This window comes from Benincasa hispida, chromosome 11, assembly GCF_027475165.1.
Source record: "Benincasa hispida cultivar pf3 chromosome 11, pf3_genome.v1.1, whole genome shotgun sequence".
NCBI lineage: Eukaryota > Viridiplantae > Streptophyta > Magnoliopsida > Cucurbitales > Cucurbitaceae > Benincasa > Benincasa hispida.
The window spans coordinates 38,615,996-38,623,047 of NC_143488.1; positions in this window are offsets into that span (position 1 = coordinate 38,615,996).

Sequence of the window (7,052 nt, forward strand, 5' to 3'; positions counted from 1 at the left end):
TATTCCTTGATCAAATTTTGAAGGAGATGCTTCATTAAAGTGAGTGATCTAGTTTAGTTTAGGTTAAATTTTTTATTTTCTTGGTATGAGGTTGAATTTTCTATAATCTTTCACGTAGTTGCTTAAAATTTCTATAATAAATTCTTACTGAAATTTATTCCTGAATGTGAAATAATTTCTATACACTGGATTTAAGAATTTTTGGCGAACTTTCTTTTATTGAATGATTGCTAGAAATAATAGCATGTCTACATGCTTAATTTCTTAGGGCAACCACAACTAAAAAGTGCAAATGTGTGAATTTGGATTATTGGAAAATCAATCTTGTTCACAATAATGCATGATTAATAATTCAAGAACAATTGGGCTAGTAACTTAGATTTTCTGAACTACTAATCCAATCTTAGTCAAGGACTGCTCTTTCTTAATGTAAATGAACAATTAATTAGGTCGCTATCAATTCTTATTAATTGAGCCATTTTCTAATTACACAACCAAGCATATTAAGGATTTCCACCTGGTATGCGATAGGATGCATCCTCAAGGAGTTACTTAAGAACAACTAAATCTTTGAGCCGTTCCCTTTTCTTTAAAGATTTTCTTTTTCAATATAATAAGTTCTTGAACTATTCAACGATTTTTTTAAAAAAAAAAAAATTGATGAATCTACTAAACACTAAATTGAAATTTTAGTCTTTATTAGACATAAGATTTCATTTTATATCTAATATTTCATATAATACTTAAGATTTCATCTGGTAATGATTTTATTTTTTATTTTTTTATGCTTTTTAAATTTATGTTTATTTTCTCCTAAAATTTCATAGTATGGTGCTCATTTTTCTTGAAGAAACACTTGAACTCTTAGTCAAATTATAAAATCAAAACCATATTTTGTAAACTTTATTTTAATATGACATGATTTTCCAAAACATTAGTGGATAATAAAAAAAAAAATTATAGGTGCAAATATTGTTTATAAGTTGAATTTTTTTAAAATCAAGTAGGACATACATTTTGAATATGTCAAAGACACATTAGATATAAAATTAAAACTTCTAAGACATCGATTTCTCAATAAGATCAACTTTTTTTATTACATGATGTACTTCTCTGAAAAACATTGGCACACGTGTAAACGAGGTGCTCTACCAATTGAGCTATAGCCCTTGTGCTTGTGATACATATCTTATCATGTAGATAATTTCTTGTCAAAATGAATATTCTCCATGAATTCCTATCTTCCTCTCTATTTTTCTTTGAAAGCATACTGTACAAATCAGTAGTTGTTTTTTATCTTGTAAAATTCTTGTTGCTCTGGATTTTTTGTTTATTTATGAAATTGAAATTAAAATCATATTGGATTCACACGCTTCCACTTGGGATTCAATCCCTTCAAAAATCTCTAACATTTTTTTTAAAAAATAAAGATCGTTATCAAATAAAACAACTCCAACCACAAAATTTATGCAATGTTCTAACATCTTACATTCCTATTAAATTACAATTGAATTTAAAAGCATGAGTGAATAGATTATAAACAAAAATATATTTTATATTACATATATATATAGGAACAATGTTAGTGGGAGGTTCCCATAAAAGAAATGGAAATGCATCCACTAGAACAATGTAAAGCATTATTGGATGAGCTAAAGGAGAATGTCACACAACAAACTGATGGGATTTTGATTCAGACTTCTAATGGCAATTCACTGTGATAGTTCTTCCTGACTCCAACTCTGACAAACCTTAACCAGCAAGCCGACCTTTTCTTCGTCGATCCGAAGAACATCATCTCCCATCTTCCTTACAACAATAGTTCTTATGGATCAAGAGGTTTCTTTTGAACTTAAGGAAGAAGAAATTTAATTTAGCTTAATTAAGATAAATAAATATCTACATGTTTCAATTTACAAAGACTTCAATTAAATTTTTTTCACACAGTTTGATGATTATATCAAAAGTTATATGATCAATCATAAAACTGAACTTTATCCCTCATTATAATATAACTTTACGTTTGTGTAATTATTGGATTATGGTTAGTTTACTGCCAATCTTAATTATTAGTTTTATGTATTATGCATATAGTTTTGTATATTGAACAAAATTTGGCTACTAAGTTTGATTCCATCATACACCTATTATATAACGGTGGATATTAAAAATCTAGTACTATCGTAGTACATAATCTTTCCATTTAGTATTTAACACGTCATTACATAATTTAAGAATAAGAAAAAATAAAATCAATTTTACAGTTCAATTTTCATCAAACTAGATTACATAGATGAATTTTTACTAGTTTATCCACTAATTTTAACCAAAAAAATGTAAAAAACACTATAACAATTTTTATCTGTTTCAGCGTTTTTTCCCAACGCATAAATTTTAATCGACATAAACTGGTTTTTCTCGACGTAATTGTGATTCGTCGGCCAAAATGAAGGACCTACGTTTTTCAACGCAACTAGGCAGTTATCCCGACGCATAATGCGTCAGATAAAGTTTTTAAAAAATATAATTTTCCTTTTCCCCCCTTTTTTCCTAATTCCCATTTTCTTTCCCTCTATTTCCTTTCTCAGTACACCACTCTTCTACCATATTCCTCCCCCCCCCCTTCCCCCCGTCCACCACGTTTTTTTTCTTCCACCTCCTCCATTCACTTTTTTCTTTGTAAGCTTGGAGGTTTGACGACCGCTCCTCCGATGTTGGCAGCCGTACACTCCTCCGACACCGGCGCCACACCCTCCTCCAACTCTGAAGTTGCACGTTATAAGTTTACCTATTGTGTTAACACAATGCTTTTCTTTAGTTGATTAACATTTATTTTTCTTGAAAAAAAAAAACAAATTCAATAGTGGGTATTAGAGTGTCATTGACTAAAATAAAGATCCAATTGAAACTTCTAAATGGTATATTATCTCGTTTCCAACGACTTTTTTGTCCTCTTTTTCAAATGTTATTTTCAAATGATTAAAAAGAATGTATTAGAAAAGAAATGAAAAAAAGACACACTTTTTACATTACATTAGTGAGTTTTAACTAAAGGTAGTAACTTGTAGTTGAATATACTCTTTTTTTCTATCTTACTTATATTTGTATTATCAATTTTAAACACTTATTTTGTAATTGTTGTTTTTTTTACAAATAGTTGAAAGAAATGGGGTGAGAAATGGATGATGATTAGAATTTTGACATTCCATTATTATGTCTTTATGTTGATGGAAAAAATAGAAAGTAAGATTTACAAAGTTAGAGAGAGAAACTCAATTACTTATTTAACTAAATATAAAAGGGTGTGTTTTGGAACTTGAGTTCAAAAAGCTTGTAAAAAAATATCGTACATAGAAAGCATGTCAAAAACTATTATTGTGGACATGGAGTTACAAGATGAGTTTCAATTGTTATCCAGTTTCTTTGGGTAATACGTTTGTTAGTCATATTTTTTAGGAAAGTTTTAGGTTGCTTTAAGAGTCAAAGTATCATTTGAGTACTTTTTAAGAGTTTTTTATTTTGGCTTTGAGAGTGAAAATGCCTCTAATTTTTATAATTGGCCTTAGAAATCTAAAAATATCTCATATGTCCCTGAACATTCAATTTTATATCTAATTTAGCTCTGATTTGATTTTTCAAAATTAACTTTTAATACATTACTTCCCCCTATAAGTTTATTTGTTTTAAAATTAAGTTTTATTTGTTTTAAAAATTTAGCTTCGATCTATTTTTCAAATTTTATAAGCTTAATTTTCAAAAAGACTTATCAAAAGTTTTATTTTCTTTTAATTATGGTGAAAATGGTCCTAGTAAAAAAAAAAAATAACAAGTGAACAAAAATAAATTTTTGTAAAAGTTATAAGATGACTCGTCACTTGAAACACGGATATTAAACAGAAAGCATAGACAAACGCTATAACAACAAACCAAACTAACGGCAAGAAAGCAAGTAAAGACACACTGAAGTTTTTCTAATTAATTTTAAAAAGAAGATAAATCAAGATTTGTTTGAAAAAATAAATATAGAATGGCAAAAATAAGAAAGAAAAAACAAAACAAAAACAAAAACAAAAGAAGCTTGTATCTTGTATAGATAAAAACTAACTATATTAAAAGAACTATAATTCTTGAGAATAAGGTTAAAATATTTTTTGTCACATATTTGTATTTTCTTACTAAATATGGTTATTTATTTATTTTATAATTTCTCTGAGGGGATACTTGAAGGTAAAATTAGATTAATATTGTTCTTTTCAAAAATATTTATAAAAATATTGTTGTTTGAAAACTATTTATAAAACTATTATATATTTTTTTTAGTTGTCAAGTCTTCAAAATTCGACCTTCACTCTATATTTTTTATTTTTCATTAATTCGATCTAATATATTATTTTTTAATTTTCCATTATGTTATTATATAGTATATTATACTTTACAATTTTTTATTATTTTATTATTTTTTAAACCATCTTAACTTAACTCTAAAAATAAAAAAATAAAAATAATAATGTGTAAATTAAATATCTTATTTATATAAAAATAATTAAAAAATCAATGTGTCCCACAAGGCGGACATCCTCGATTTAGAGCTGGTTCTCGTCGTCGACTTCGAACTTGAGGCAGATCTAGTTCTTCTTGATGTTGCTAAAAGGCCAGACCCAACTTCAATTAATTAGGCCCAAAGGCAAGACCCAAATCCAATTAAGTTAGGCCAAAAGGCCAGACCATTGGCTAATGAAGGCTAGACTCAAGTCCAATTAAATTAGGCCAAAGGCCAAACCCATTAGCCAATCAAGGCCAGACCCAAGCCCATGAGACTATTTTTATTTAACAATATTTCGATAAAAAAAATAAGTTTAGATAATTGTTGGCATATTTATAGCATTTTGGTTTCCTATTTTTCCTTCATTAAGGAAATGAGATTTCCGAACTCCCAAATCTGAATACTTAATTATCCATTGTAACTTTTAATTTCCTAATATTAATCATTATTAGTAACTTCTAATTATTTAATTAGTAATGGATTTACTATTTTTTAACTTTTAGAACCTTAATGTTCGAGAATTGAATGCACAACTTACTCAAGTGTTGAACCGAGTAGAAATGGAGCAGAAGCACGGTGAAGAGTTGAACAAACTACGAAAGGCAAATCAGGTATTATGGAACCTCCATTTCATAACTATTTTGTGTTTTATTTGTTTGTTTTAGAACTAAATCGTTTTCAAAATTCAAAAGCTTTTAAACCTCATTCGATAACTATTTGATCTTTGAAATTTGTTTTCATTTTCTCCTAATTTGTTTATAACGGTTTCATTATTTCCAAAGAATCATTTCAATCATTAATAAATTTTAAAAAGAAATAAATGAGAAGTTTTTTCAAAACATTAGTAAAAAATAGGTAACAAAAGAAAAAAAATCCAAGTATAGAAGTACACTTTGTAAGCTTAATTTTCAAAATCAAATATCAAAAGTTTTTTTTTTTCTTTTTTCCATTTTTAAATATGGTGAAGATGTCTTGGAAAAAGAATTAAAGCAAACAAGAATAATTTAAAAAAAAATCCAAACCCTTATCAAACAAAACAACTCCAACCTCAAAATCTATGCAATGTTCTAAATTATTATTGAATTTGGTAGTATAATTGAATAAATTATAAACAATCAATAATTGAATAAATTATCAACAATCACATATTTAATATTTTATATATATAGGCACGATGTTGGTGAGAGCATCCTATAGAAGAAATGGAAACGAATCAATTAGAACAACTCAAAGCATCCTTGGATGAGTTAAAGAAGAATGTCACACAACAAGCTGATCAGATTTTGATTCAGACTTCTAATGGCAATTTGCCGCCGTAGTTCTTCCCAACTCCGACTTCGACACCGATAAACTCTAACCAACAAGCTGGCCTTTTCGTCGTCGATCCGTAGAACATCATCTCCCATCTTCCCTACAATAACTATGGTTCCTATAGACCATGTGGTTTCTTTTGAACTTAAGGAAGAAGAAATTTAATTTAGCTTAATTAAGCTAAATTAAAATCATGTGTTGTCAGTTTACATAGTGTTCAACTAAAATATTTTTCATACAGTTTGATGATTATATTAAAAGATATATGATCAATCATAAAACTGAATTTCTTCTCTCATTATCATATAGCTTTGTGTTTGTGTAATTATTGGATCATGGTTAATTTAATACAAATCTCAATTATTTTGTTTTATGTATCATGCATATAGTTTTGTTTAAGGAACAAAATTTGATTGTTGATATCGATTCATAAAAAGATCTAGTATAGAAGTACATAATCCTTCCATTCATTACACGATTTAAAAATAAGAAAAAACAAAACCAATTCTAAAGTTTAGTTTTCATTTAAAATTTTAATTTTATCAAACGAGATTCTACTAATTTTAATAAAAAAAAAAAAAAGAATGTAAAAGTTTTCATACCGTTTTTCTTTCAAAAAATTCAATACAATCAACTTTTGCACAAATTTAAGTTGAATCAACTCACAAATTGACCATTAACTGAACTCATCATTTCTAACAAAGATTTAGCTTTCATTTCGTCTTCTCTTGAAATCTTATCAATTTTGTATTATATGTATTTTTATTTAACAATATTTCGATAAAAAAACTTATTGGGATTAAAATTAAAACATTTTTCAAAGTTAATATTACCAAACTTATCTAGGTTTGAGATTTAAGTCTATGAAAGTAAAAATTTAGAGGCAAAATTGATCGTATCAAATAAATGTGGAGTCAAATTGATTTTTTCCCCTAAAAATAATCACAATTTGTTTATCGAAGTTTCACTTTTCTAATAACTTGAATGAACCGATTTTTATTTAAGAATTATTATACTCAATTAAAATGTTTAGATAATGGTTGACATATTTGTAGCATTTTGGTTTTCTATTTTCCATGCCTTAAGTGGAATGAGATTTCCTAACTCCCAAATCTCAATACTTAATGATCCATTGTACCTTATAACATCTTAATCATAATCATTATTAGTAACTCCTAATTACTCAATTAATAAGCGA